This window comes from Gopherus flavomarginatus, chromosome 1 (genome assembly GCF_025201925.1).
Source record: "Gopherus flavomarginatus isolate rGopFla2 chromosome 1, rGopFla2.mat.asm, whole genome shotgun sequence".
In the NCBI taxonomy this organism is placed as follows: domain Eukaryota; kingdom Metazoa; phylum Chordata; order Testudines; family Testudinidae; genus Gopherus; species Gopherus flavomarginatus.
This window is the reverse complement of record NC_066617.1, coordinates 58,606,093-58,621,110: the sequence shown is the minus strand read 5'-3', so window position 1 is coordinate 58,621,110 and position 15,018 is coordinate 58,606,093. Positions and strand designations below refer to the sequence as shown.

At 40.3% G+C, this 15,018-nt stretch overlaps 1 protein-coding gene across 5 annotated transcripts in view; it reads left to right on the top strand.

Annotated features, from left to right (window-relative positions):
- The first annotated feature begins 13,058 nt into the window (after positions 1–13,058).
- The window catches only part of PRICKLE1 (prickle planar cell polarity protein 1), a 107,705-nt gene continuing 105,745 nt past the window's right edge, over positions 13,059–15,018 (top strand). For all 5 annotated transcript variants that reach the window (XM_050936139.1, XM_050936134.1, XM_050936136.1 and 2 more), the window contains exon 1: positions 13,059–13,324. The gene's annotated coding sequence lies outside the window, so the exon portion shown is untranslated. The remainder of the gene's footprint in view (positions 13,325–15,018) is intronic.

Below are 15,018 nucleotides of genomic sequence, written 5' to 3'. Positions count from 1 at the left end.
ACTGAAACACAGTTTGAATAATGAATGTTGAATACCTGTTGAACAGCAGCAGAGAACTGCTCATGGTCAAACCACAGAGTTAAAAATACTAAATAAATGTGTTGAATACTTTTGAATAATATAATGAATAAATATGAGGAAAATTGTATTTTTCTGGATATGTTCTGAGCAGAAAAGAGGCCACATTTATCAGGTAAATTACTTATTGAAAATTATTCACTCACTCCTGCTTAGCACAGAAGCTCTGTAAAATATACTGTGTCCAGTAGAGAAGTAATCTAGTAGAGAATATTGTGTCTAGTAGGCTATAAAAGAATGTTAGGAACCAGGATGTAGGCAGTCTTCCCTAGTGGTCAGAGAAAAAACAGGTCTAGTGGGCAGAGCAAGAGCAGGCATCCAGGTTGGTCAGAATCAGAGTCAGCTGCCAAATACCCAATCCAGAAGTTGAGCCAGAGTTGGAACGAGGAATCAAAGCCTGAGGGTCGTAGCCAGGATCAGATGTCAAATGCCAGAGCTAGGGGGGAAGGGGAAGGGTCAGAACCAGGAACAGTAGTGGATGGTCAGGACCGAGGCATAAGGGCAGGAACCAGAGGAGAGGCAAGGGTTAGGCATGGAGTAGGAACTAGGTGGGAACTTGGAGTGAAGGCAGGGGTGAGGGAGGAGCCAAGAGCAGAGCAGAACAGGAAGAGGGTTCAATATGGATTGGGGGAGGTAGGCAAGAGCAAGGTATCATAGCATTCCCTCTCAGATCTGAACCTTAGAGTTCAGAAAATGAGATACTAGCACCTGAATCCTCTAAGCTTAATTACCAGCTTAGATCTGATAGCACTGCCACCACCCAAAAATATAGTGTTTTGGGGCACTCTGACCTCCCCAACCTTCCCTGGGGACCCCAAGAACCCAGATCCCTTGGGTTCTTAAAACAAGGAGAAATAAACCATTCACCCACCTTTCCTCCTCCCAGAATTTCCCTCCCTGGGCTATCCTGAGAGATACTGAGCCAACCTCTTAAATCACCATACAGAGAAGCATCTCCCTTCCCTTCCACAAAGAGGCAAACAGATTCAAGGAAAACAGAGAGAGATTCTGTCTCTCCCCCCTCCCGTCTCCCCCACCCGTCCTGGTGAGTTATCCCAATCCCCTGGAATAAAACAAGGGAAACAAGGGGGAAAAAATCAATCAAGTTCTCTAAAAAAAGAAATCTTTTAATAAAAGAAAGGAAAAAGTAAAGAATTATCTCTGTAACTTCAAGATGTAAATATTACAGGGTCCTATAGCTTTCAGACACCAGAAAGAGACTTTCCCTCCAGTACCAATACAAATCAAAATATTCCCAGCAACAATACATATAAAAGTTAACTAGCCAGATCTAAATTGCAAATAGAGTAAAACAATCAAAAAGCCTAAACCGCCTGTTTTTACTTACTATTTGAAAAGAAACTTAGAGAGCCTGTAGTAATGTCTGGTCTCTCTCAGACCCTCCGAGAGAAGAACACACAATGGACAAAGAACACACACAAAAGCTTCCCTCCACCCAAATTTAAAAGTATCTTGTCTTCTGATTGGTCTTCTGGTCAGGTTTCCAGTTCCCTGCTTGTAATCCTTTACAGGTAGAAGGGACATTAACCCTTAACAATCTGTTTATGACACAAGGTCTGACACAGGAGCAGCAGAGAGTCTGCACAGCTGGTTAGAAGGCCCACTGAGCTCATTTTCTGGCCTAAGTAGTGGGCGTGAACCAACCAGGCAGCCTATCCTCCATGGATTTATCTAGTTCTTTTTTGAACCCTGTTGCAGTCTTGGTCTTCACATCATCCTCTGGCAAAGAGTTCCACAGGTTGACTGTGCGTTATGTGAAGAAATACTTCCTTTTATTTGTTTTAAACCTACGCCTATTCATTTCATTTGGTGACCCCTAGTTCGTGTGTTATGAGAAGGAGTAAATAATACTTCCTTATTTACTTTCTCCACACCAGTCATGATTTTATGGACCTCTATCATATCCTTTCCTTAGCCGTCTCTTTTCCAAGCTGAGAAGTCCCAGTCTTATTAATCTCTCCTCATACGGAAGCCATTCCATAACCTTAATAATTTTTTCTTGCCCTTTCCTGAACCTCTTCCAATTCCAATATATCTTTTTTGAGATGTGGTGAGCACATCTGCACACAGTATTCAAGATGTGGGTGTACTACGTGATTTATTTGACCAGTTAACATTAGATAAGAACTAATCAACACAGCTCAAGTAGTGATTACTCAGAGAACTCTTCATTCTCAAAAAATAAAAATTCTTCTAAATTTGTCAAGTGATTTCAAATCACTAATATTCTATGAACAGAAAGAGATGCTAAATTTGTTGCATAAATCATCTCCTATAAATTATTACTTCAGATGTAGAGACCTCATTCCCTGTGGTTTAATCTGGCAGTCAAGAGCAGCTAGGAAACTCAGGCTAACAGTGTCTACATCTGCACATCTGGGGCTTCTTGGAAGGATATTCTGAACAGGGGGCCCTCTACTCTGGACCTCATTTACCACTTTTGATCTACAGTGCCCACATTTTTTTACCTAAAGGGCTTCTACAAATCTTCTCTCTTTATCCAGGCATTTTCAAAAAGGATTGTTTGTGCATATGGGCATAATTGACTGGGAAGTTATTTTGTTTCTTTTAATTAACAATGGTTTGGATGATGTTTAGTGTTGGTGCTTTTATTGTTACCTAAAGGGTACTTTCTAGACACATTATATAACTGATACAAAGCTCACTGAAGTCAAAGGGAGTCTTAAATAGACATTGGATCAGGCCCTATATAATGGAAATAATAAATCTCTGAAGAAAGCCAAACCAAACCAAATTTGCAAAACCAAATTCTGGAAGTGAATGCAAGGACATCTATAATTCTGAATCTACATTTAGGATAGCTCTTGAGATGAAATAACACAAATTAAGCTAAAGATAAATACCTCACAGAAATTAAAAGTTTAAATTATGTTAGCAATGTGTTCTTTCTTTTGTAATACTGCGGCATAGTCACATAATCATAGTGGAGATGAAAGTCTGTAATCGTAATGGCGTCCTTGCATTTGATAGGAGTAATAAATGGGGAAAGATAGAAAACATTTCAGGCAGCAAATATGTCATCGATGTCACCATATGCGACTAGAGCCTTGTAGATTACATTCTTTGTACAATCATTACTCAGTGAGTGGCTCAATCAGACTACTCACATTTTAATTTCAATTTGATTTAATTGCAAGAATTGTAATTTGAAAAGGAATTATCGGTATGGAATCCAATAGTATTTTATCTTAATTGCAGCTTATTTTATTCCTCAGATCATCTATTCTCCCTTTCCAAGGATGATGAATAATTGATTACATGATCTGCCACAATTATCTGACGAATAATCAATGGTATTCAATCAATTTGTTTAGTGATTGTACTTTGTAATTTACATTTAAGTAAAAAGATTAAGATCTCCTGCATGGTTAAATACTGAATTATGTTTAAATAATGTTAAGACTGTAAAACAAAGCAACAAAAACTAATCAAGGCAACGTTATGACTCATAGTTGTGACATTATGAAGATGGAAAAGGACAAATAGCATGTATTTGGAATAGAGTTATATTCTTAACTTCTAAACAGGCTGGCTTCTTAAAATTAATATTTGGTGATTAATTGTAAGCAAATGTAATTTAATGACAAAGGAAGAAAAGCTTTGATGGAAGACTATAAATATTGTTATGGTTAAATACCTATTTTTACATTTTTTTATGGTATCTGGAGGCCAATGCAATGTATAAGATGGGAAAAGGATGACTTCTAGCTGAGACAAGTTTAACATAATTTCTACTGGTTTAACCAGAGGTAGTCTAACTTCTTTCTGATAACTTAATAATGTTGCTCACAAGATCCTTATCTTCACTAGCTAACATCCTAGCTGCAATTCACTAGTGGTGAAATTCCACAAGTGGAAATAGTTAGTGTAAAGAAGGCACAGGCCTTTTTATCACTGTATTGTCTAATAACATACCTGTAGATGATTTAAGTGAGAAGTGATACTTTCTTATCTTTCAGACACAGGACATTACATGATACTGAACAGGGAGAAAATATCTGCCCTTACCTTCCTCCCCCACTCCATTTCAACTTCAAGTGAGACAAAAGGAGGCAGAGACAAGAGTTTATATCCCATCCATCACTGACTTGAAAAAAATTACATGTTGAGATTCACCTATAACACTAGGCACTGTCAGGTTACAGATCAGGGTCTAAATGTTATTCTCATTTACATTGCTGTAAGTCTAAAGTAACTCAAGTAAATGTTACTGGTATAAATCGACATTAGCTGAGAGCAGATTGTGGCCCCATATAATTCTGAAAAATAAATTCCCTTCCTTGTGTTACTGATCTGAAATTGTTAAAACTGAAAGGATTTGAAATCTTAAACATTTCAGATTTTTTTTGCATTTCACTCATTTTCAAAATAGACTGGTAAGTTTCACTTTTTGCTTATGTTTAGTTTTATGTTATGGTTGTCTGTCCCAGACGCTGGGTTGCAAACACTGGGCCAGTTCATGCCTCCTCCATTTGCACATAAAAGGGATCCTCTGCACATGAATGTCCTTTCTTCTTTATGAAAATGTATCTTTCAACATGTGACAGCACACTGGAATGCGAGACATTCATGGTCACTTGAGGAGCAGGATGCCGTGTTGCTAGTCTACAAAACAGATAGCAGTGGTATTCTGATGATGCTTCTAGAACCCGGGGAAATTCTGGGAGTTTAGCCTCTACTCCCAGAATATCTGTAGGTTTGCACAAGACTCTGAGCAAAATTCACCAACAGTTGGGACTCTTACTGGAACTCTAGGATGTGTTCCCAAAGTTGCTCTTGAAGTCACCGCAGCTAACCCAACTGAGTAGAGTACCTAGGGCAAAACAGCAAGTCCAATAAACGTGATTGATACTTGTCTGTGAAGATAAACAATGCAATTTAGTCTTCATCTGAGCCAAGTCGATGAGACCCAGAGGAAATGGATGGGCTAAGCCACCAAGAGAACTGATGGGTGAGCCTGTTGTTGGAAATGGACAAAAGAAATGAGTTTGTTTCATGAGAAATAGAATTTAAAGATTTGTGCCTAACTTGGCTCAGGCAACCCACACAAGGTGATTAAAGTTATTTTCTAAAATGGCTCAGAAGCACACAACACAAAAATAGAAATCCATGCCACTATTGTTAGAATATCAAGTGCTCTACAAAGATTAACCAAGCTCCCCCTCCCCCAACCCATGTGTCATAGGACAGTTTATTCTCTTTATACAAATGAATCACAGACAGATTAAGTGACTTTCCCACAGCAAGTCAGTGGCAGAAACAGGAAAAGAAAACATAGCCTCCGTGCTCTGGCCATTACATAGTGCTTCCACTCCTAAACGAGAAACACATACACACACCAAAAGAATTCAAAGCTAATGTCCCAGGGTGCAAGATGAGAACTGAATTTACAGAAACTAATTCTAGAACACTCACAAATCTGGGATACACACAAAAAAGGTACTTTATTGGAGGTTTCTGGTAATTGGTTTCGGTTTTCATATAAACTTCTGGTCACTTCTTCTTGGAGATCATAATGTAAAACTATTGGATTTTAATACATACTTAATGAATACATAAATCGACTTCCATAGTGGGCAGTAGGCAGGTTATTATACAAACCGTTACTCCAGTGGGACCACTCACAGGAGCACAGGTTTGCTCATAAGCAGCAAATACATTGTGACCATTTCAATCCTACAGCTTATAAGAACAAACACAACAAAAACAAAACAAAAAAACCCACACCCCTAGGCAATCATTTAAATGCCCAGGCTTCCACAACCTATAGTTAGAGGGAAGCTGGAACATAAAGATGTATCTTGAAACTGCATCTGCCTCAGCTAACTGAAACCATTTTCCAATTACAAATATTTTTTAAGTTTAATTTACTTTCCTACCACCATCTGAAACAGAAAGCATATCGAAAACAGCCCCAAGCAGTCAGAATAATCCATCCAGTGATGTCAGTGACATTTAAGAAGATTTGGAGTGTTCTGTATTTGCACACATCACGGAACTCGGTTTTGTGTTTTCTGTACTTGCACATCCTTATTTTTGCAAATTTTTTTTGTAGTCATAGCATATGGTGGAGGGGAGGATGTTATAGAAGAAGAGGGAGTGGTGATGACTTCTCAGCGTGCTGCACCCCTTCCTATGGAGACCCTGAGAGCTCTTGTGCATGGACTATGCAGTTGGGGATCCCGGCTCAGATTCTGTGGTGATGGGCACAGATGTAAGAGCTTAGATGGATAAACAGGATAGGGTTTTGGGGAAGCATCTCCAAGGAGCAGTCATTCTTTGCAGCATGCTCTGCTAATAACCCAGCAGATTTCAGTGGTGCTCTATCCAGTGCTAACTCCTCAGTGAGGCTTCTACCCTCTGTAGATAAAAATAACACTGGTCTACAATTTTTGAGAAGTCGTCTGCTTCAGAGATAAAATGTGATATTTATTATGTATTTTGATGTGCTGAATTCAAATATGACAATTAAAACATCTGATTGGCTACTGTTTCTAAGATATTTAAGTTTTTACATTTTAGGTCTATGTATATTGTGTAGATAGTAGAGTTTTAATCATAAATTGTAAACCTAGGTTTTTTCATGTGTTTATGGTTGCTTTACATGATAATATTTCACCTGTCCTGTTTATGTAACACTTTAAAAATCAGCAAAAGGGTTATATAAGTAAAATTTATTATGAAACAAAAGGCAAAAAACTATTATGTATATAGTTTAGTCCTATTCAGTGTCTACTCGGCGCTTCTTGGCTTGTCTCTTGAATTCATTAAATGGAGCATCTCTTGTCACTGTCCAGCAATAGTCTGCAAGCATTGATGGGCTCCATTTGCCCTGATAGCCTGCCAGAAGATTCCACTGCTGTAGTCTGGAGCCCAACAGCCTGCCTTACTCTTGGGTAGTTCCAAATCCCTGACAAGGTCATTCAGTTCACCTTGTGTTATGAGGTGTGGTTCAGAGGAGGAGGATGGGAGAAAATGTGGGTCCTGTGACATTGATGGTTCAGGACCAGAAGTTTCATCCTCTTCCTCTTCCTCGTCTGACTCAAGTGAGAATGATTCTGGTGCATCAGGAATCGGCAGTCCTTCTCCATGGGGTACTGGGCGTATAGCTGATGGAATGTTTGGATAATGCACAGTCCACTTTTTCTTCCTTGACACACCTTTCCCAACTGGAGGCACCATGCAGAAGTAACAATTGCTGGTATGATCTGTTGGCTCTCTCCAAATCATTGGCACTGCAAAAGGCATAGATTTCTTTTTCCTGTTCAACCACTGGCGAAGATTTGTTGCACAAGTGTTGCAGCATATGTGTGGGGCCCACCTCTTGTCCTGATCTCCAATTTTGCAGCCAAAATAAAGGTGATAGGCTTTCTTAACCATAGTGGTTATACTGCGCTTTTGTGATGCAAAAGTCCCTTCACCACAAACATAGCAGAAGTTATCCGCACTGTTCACACAAGTACAAGGCATCTCTGCTCACTTTGGCTAAACAGAAATGTGTCCCTTTGCAAAATCAAACACTGGCAAGTAAGAGAGCACGACACTGTATGATTTCTAGAGCTGATATAGGGCAATTTGTTCAGCAGAGTGATGTAAGCTTCGTTATGATTGCATCATCCATGACTTCTAGGAATAACATGATGCAATTCATATCATGTATGACGCAATACCAGCTTCAGATTACATCATTCATTGTTTTGCCTAAAAAGCAAGTACTGTCCAAACCCAGTCATAGATTTATTCATAGATCCAGTCAAAGATGTATTTCAGTCATTTCTGGTTTAAATTGAGATCCCTTCCCTTCATAACTCATTTATCCTCCACCATTCCCAAGTCAAGGGTCGTATATACTGACCCAATAGCATATCTTGAAAACTAGAGCCAATTAACAATTTTAAGCATTATTTTCGTTCTCAGTGACCCAGAATTAGTAAAGTTGGACTACATTTATTTCAGAAGCATTTTGACTGTAGAGCAGCATAATCAGTGGCAGCAGGGTAGGGAGCCAATGGCAACATGATACCATTACAAGGGCAGTGGCATGTGAAAAAGTGGGTCCACAATACCAGAAGGAAAGGTTGGTTATTTTCAAGATCCATGAGGTCAGGTCCTAACCAGCCTGAGGATTGTTCCATCCGAATTCGTGTCCCGCCCCCCCCCCCCCCGAACATGTGAATCTCTCAAGAGCAATATGGGTCCTGAACAATCTGTGGGCTGCCCTTTGCAGTCATGACTCCCTACCCTTCCCCTGGTTCTCAGTATTTCCAACCACAAAAGATAAAAGAAATCATGAATTTCTCTCTCCTTCATCTCTCAGAAGCAGCATAAACCCACAAGCTTCAGCACCACAGCACAGACTTCTTCCATTTTAGCTACTGAAACAACTGGTAGGTATGAAGCATGTTGGTATCCTCTGTGTAGATGTGCCATAAAGGGTAACACAACACACACTTATTTGTAAGAGCGCAGTGGGATCTTGGACATCAGGATTCCTGTTTTCTATGGTTGGCTCTGGTAGCCAAGTGTGGTGCAGTGGGTACAGACAACATAGCCAAAGGTTGCAAAGCCCCTGTTTGTGTCATCTGTGGTAACTGAACTCAGGGTCTTTGGATGTAAGCACAAAAGATGTTGCCATTTGAGTTAAAGAACTATTTTTCATAGCATGTTAGTAGTAACAGTCATAAACCCCGACATATGGTTTACCCAGTGGAAGGTGACTAAAAGTCATACTGGATATGTCTACACAGCTGCTTTACCACAGTACCTAATAGAAGGGGCATGCCAAATGATATGCTTGTGCAACCTACACTAACACAGTGAGTAAGTCTACCCAGCAAAAGCTGTGTGGGGGCTAGCCTACTGAGCTAGTCTGAATTCAACTAGTGCAGGTAACAGTAGCAGTGAAGACAGCAGAGTGGGTTTCAGTGAGTAGGTAGTACTAGCCTGGCAAAGACCCATGTAGCTGGATTCTAGCTAACTTGGGTAGGCTAGCACAGCTTTTGCTGGGTAGACTTACTCACTGTGTTAGTGTAGGCTACACAAGCAAATAATTTGGCATGCCCCTTCTATAAGGTACTCTGGGAAAGCAGCTGAGCACTGGTTCTGTTATGTTACAGATACGAGTTCTAGTCTTTTCTATGTCTGAACTGACCTTGTGCAAGGTCTCACTAATCATCTCTGCAAAGTGGGTGAATGACAGTAATCTTCCTTAAGATATGAGGCCTTGGTAAATAAGGATAATAAAACATATGAACAGCAGTTAGTGAAAGGGTAAGAACTAGAAATGATGGTGTGCTGGCTTGCAGCTCAATGATTTTCTCATAAGCTTAAGGGGATGGTGGGTGGGGGGCAAAGGGAGTGTCTCTCTCTTTCTCTCTCCATTTAAAAAATCATAAGTAGCCAGGAGCATGTCATGTTTTTTGCAAGAGCTCCTGCAGCAGGGGCCAGAAATCACATTCCTCATGATAAATTTATGGCAGTTGGCAACACTGTTAAGTATAATTATATGTTTACTTCCAGTATATTTTTCACACACTAGATGCTCCTATGAAGATAACAGAGTTTCATACAGGGCATGGTCTCTGGTAACCAAAGGCGACAAAGTAGGAATCTAGCTGCACAGAAGCCTGTTTGTAATTTATAGTTGTTTTCCTTCATAAATGTTTAAGATATATAATGATACCAGTATACATCTAATGCTAGGGACTCCCTTATATGCAGCTACGTCTTATACCTCACTCTAAAAGGCAGGCGGTATCACATGAAAAAATTATCAAGCCTTAGACTGCATCAGAGATGCAACAACATGAAAGACGTCAGAAGAACCAGTACTGAAAATGCAGGAGATTAGCAGCCATGCTGAGAGTTACATCAAGGAATAGGATGATACTGCAAAACAAAAAAAACACAACCTACGCCAGCCAGTCAGAGTCAACAGACCCAATCTCCAGCCCAAGAGGGAACATCTACACTGTTATTTTCAACCTGGCAACATGAGCCCCACTAGCCCGTCATTTGACCTTGGCTCTAACTCTCACTGCTGTGAGGTTTGGGGGGAAAGGGGTTGGGGGGTTTTGTTTTCTTTTTGCAGTGTAGATGTACTCTAAGACAGTGTTTCACAGCGACCAGTATTTGGACCTGCGCCGGTCCACAAGATCTCTCTGAAACAGTTTAAGAAGGCAGCAAGCCAGTCCCCGGTATGAAAAAGATTGAGAAAAACTGCTCTAAGAGAGTGCTAAAAAGTTGGGGGGACATATCCCACCCACTCCAACAGTGTTTGCACTCCTGGGCTGCATTTTTTCCCCTTACCAATGGTTGCAGGGATGTAATAATGTGTGCCCCTGCGTCTCTTCCACACACACACACACACATACATGTATCTGGGTGCCGGGAGAGGCTTCTCTGGATCTCATGGAGACAATCTACCTCAATCTCTTTAACAAGACTAGAGTACATTTCCTGATGTGGCTAAAACATAGTTTGTTTCTGTCCACACAGGGAAAACCAAACCCTGTAATAACATTGTTAAAGTAACATGATAGATTTTGCATTACAGGTAGGGCCTCAGAATGGGTAAACCCATTTGCAAGCTACCCAGTCTACTAGCAGGGTTATACAGAAGCTAAAGGTTTATAGCTTAATGAGAGGCATTTGTAACTGAATGTAATATAAACAGATATACAACTTAAAAGGGTGCATTAGTCATAAAATCTTTAAGAGGAAGATAGCCCAACAGTTCATCCCAGATTCAGATCTGTTAATATATGACTGTAAATACCATATATGTGGGTTGCCATTTAAAAGCAAGCAACTTTATTTCCTATATAATCAGAGCTCAAAGTGGGAAGAAAAAGGTGAAGGAAGCCATGTAATGCTGCAGTACAGGTCTGAATGTGCCTAGATATTACAGTGATAAGCATTACAGAAATGCTTGAATAGATGGCATGAAAGAACATAATACAAGGCATGTATAGTAAAATGGGAACAAACAGTACTGATCAGTCCTCTTCAACTGTTCCTTCCTTCTTTTACAAAGTATTTCCATTAAACTTCTATTTAATTTCTTCATTCTTCACGTGGTTTCGGGTTTTTTTTTTTGTTTTTTTCCCCATTTTGGGAGAAGTGCTGATGTTCATTCTGCTGAAACAAGTGCTGGTGACCAGCTCCTGTGAGTTTCTAGGGGTAGGTGTGTGGGGGCAGAGACAGACCTCTTTTCTTTTTGGATATACATGTAATTTGCAGGTGTTTATATTCAGAATGAGAGAAACCTTGAAACGATCTTTTTACTTGAGCAATATGATGCTGATCCTATCTCCAAACAGCAGAGCAAAATATTTACACTTTCTATTAAACTTTATAATTTCTTTTACAAGGTTTAACACCATTGATAATAAATATCTAGTGTAGGATAGCTTTCCCCTGAGATTTTACCTTTTTGTTTTTTTCAGATATGATAAACTTATTTTGACCAGATTGACTTCCAGATGATTACACACTCCCTAACACTGGAAAAGCAAATGTAGCTGAAATCAGGAAAGACATTTTGTCATTTTTTAACTTCAAATTGTTCTCCTTTTTTGGAAAGTCAATAAAGAGACACAGCCAAACATGTAAGAGTCAAAATTTAAGTTTTATATTAAAATAAAACCATTTATTCATCCCATTTGTATTTATAAAATCAAATATTAATAGAAATTCATTCAGATTGTTGTTTTTTAATTTAGTAAATTTCAGTTTGGATTTAACTGTTTCCCTGTAGTGTGAGTGTAGGATAACTTTAAACTGAAAGTGACTATACACAAATGTAAAACTGAGGCTGCTATTTTTATTGCCCAAATTGTGTGAAGTGAAAGAAAATATATAAACAAAACAGCATGAATGCTGAAAATTAAATAAGAATTTAAAATATCTGAAGTGTTATTAGTAACATAAGTACATTTATTTTTTTAAAATTTATGCTTATTTACTTATCTGCCCGTTTAAAATCTACTGCATTTTTTTTAAAAAGCTGATATTTAGTTATGTATTGGAGATGTCATACATTCTGTATTTCGATTTTGTCTGTAATTTCCAGCATGAAATAGAGATAGCTTTGAAGTTGATGGCAGTTAACATGGAATTTTAAAGCATTCCAAACATCCTCTTCACACAGAAAAGGGAATGAAAAATGACTGTACCACACCCTCTCCTGCCACTGCCTACTACTATAAGTAATGTTCTAAGTGATAGATAGTGATGTATTTGTGGCCGAATACGAACGAACACACGTACACACCCCAAGCAAATTGTATCGCGCTCGCACATCTCTGCACAGATCAGTGGAAAAAGTTTTAATTAACTTTTTCTCTCGCTAAGTGGATGCTGAAGGCACAGAGAAGAGTAATTGGCTGCAGAACCCTGTTTGATCAAGGGAAATTGGGAATGTGAGTCTTTCCTTCCTTTTCCTGGCTTTAAATCCATCAGCATCATTTGCTACAAAAAACCAACAACAACAAAACCAGGGAGGGAAGTGAGGAAGATTTGCACTTCAGATCTTTCGCTGTGCCTCAATGAACTTCAAATGCCAGCGAACATTCCTCTTGGTCAACTTAATCATCAATTTATTTAATCTGATTACACCCAAAAAACCGTGCCCCTTTACAGCACACTAAAATCACACACACGGATCACGAAAAGCACATTCTGCTCCTCCCCGCCCCTCTCACTGCAAACCTGCCCTGCGTGGGACCTGCGCGGACTTCCGAAGCCTTGGCAGTACCAGGGAATAGTCTGTCCTTCCCGGTCAGCGAATCCAGCCCTCCGGGTTTTCTGAGCCGCCGGCACCCCCAGCCCTGCGGCGATTGGAGAATGCGGCCGGCTGCAGCCAATGGGCTCTGTGGAATGCTCATATCACCGTACCGGGCTGGCAGCGCCTGAGCCCCATTAGGCAATAAGGAGAGAAGCAGCAGCGCAGCTTGGTCACTTCTATGCTGAGGCTCCCTGAGCTGACGGCTGCCTGGCAAGCTCCCGCTGCCCGCAAACCCTTCCCTGCGGGAAATGCGTCCTTCTAGCCTGCACTGACTTCCCTGGGGTGCCCAGGCAGAAACGAGCAGCCAAGCCAGGCTCCCTCCAGGAGATACTTGTCTCCCTTGCTCTAAATGTGACTGATCCTTTCCCCCCCGCCCAGGAATACCTTGCGGTGTTTCCCAAGTCCATCTCCTGGAGGGTAAGTGGCCGCTCTGCGTTGCTATCTCCCGTAGGGGAGATAGTGTGGTTTTGTCTGTATGGAGCGGGACTGTTTGCATTAGATTCCCACTTTGCAGGCTTGGGGGTGAGGGGAATGCTGTGTGGAATGTCAGTCCCCCAGGGTCTTGTCACCTACAAATATCTCGAGAGACTTAATTAGTTTAACAGGACCAGAAAGGTCGGAGCAGAAGCGAGCCGACTAGCTTAGGCAGAAATCAACTAGTGGCTGCCCCAGCCTAATATCTTTAGAAGCCTGCCTCCTCAGTTTGTTTCCTTAAAATATTATCTTCAAAGTGGGGAGTTTTTTTTTAGCTTTCCGTGTTTTTTTTTAATTTTCTATAAACAATAATGAAGTAAAACCCCAAATCTGTTACTTATTAACATACCTGGGACTCAGGATGCAGCGCAAAGTTGTTAAATTTTGCCTGCAGACACAGAAAAACACAGCAGATCTTGGTTATTGGATTGCCTAACCTGGCACTGTTGTGTATGGGAGGAGTCTCTGGAAGATTGTCCATGAACTTGTTTGAAGAGTTTTGATGATCATTGTCTTGAATGAAAGGGGAAATAATTTGGGGGCTGACACCATACTGAGTTATAATTTGCCCAAGTGGAATCTGAACTAGCACTCCAAATACATGTATTATTGGTTCGAATGTATGTGTGTACCCTGCATGCAGAACAACTAACAAAATAACAAGCTGTGAGGGGACAAAAGGGAACAGAAGGTTAGGATTTTATCTGAGGTTATTTATATCAAAGTGTCTCTGTGATTTGTTTTACTTATTCACTTAGCACTATACACAGAGATGTGGTTGTGCTTACGTTTTATCTTCACACGTATGTTTTGGTATACAGAGACAGTATAGAAATGTGTATTACCGTGGCTGTAGTGTGTGTGTGTATGTAATATATATAATGTGTGTGTGTACTTTTAAGTGTCAGTGTATTTTGTACAACTGTAGCATGGAGAGCTTCGTTTCTTTTTATAGCACCCAAGCCTCTAGATGGATGTGAGTTTCAGAGTGTTTGCCTGACTCAGGCTCCAGATGTGTGAGCTCAGCTGTTGCCTGTCACTTGGGTGACAACTGGTCTCTTTCCACTAAGCCATTGCTTTCTCCATTATCCTCAACTAAGTGTCAATGTTTCAGTTCCTTTCTATTATCATGTGTATTCCAGTCCCATGGGAGGGGAAAACCTTGTTTGGCTATCCTCAGCATGCAAAATGTCTGTTTTCAGACTCTCTTCCATAGGAAAAAACAATCTTGTGACAGCTAGAGAGAGACATCTAAAATGCAGCCCTAACTTAAGCTAAATATTCAGCCTCAAGAGAGCTCTGAAGGGGTGATGAATATTTGTCAAGCCTTTTTTCTCAAACAATATTTACTCCCACCAGGGGATTTTCAACATAAACAGCAACCATTTATCTTGCTGTCTGGTTGGGTTCATTTCAGCGTGGTTTCAGCTTAAGGTGGCTGGGTCTGGTCTTGGACAGGAATCTGTCATTGTACCCCAGCTGGGGACTGAAGAAAGCAAAATAAAGCACTCTGCTAGTACCAGTGTCTCTAAATGCCATCAACTGGAGACTCAGGAAACTCAGTGGGGGATATTTTACAAGCTCTCCAAGAATGTTTATACAGAGGATTTAAAGGTTAACCATGCATATTCCCTACA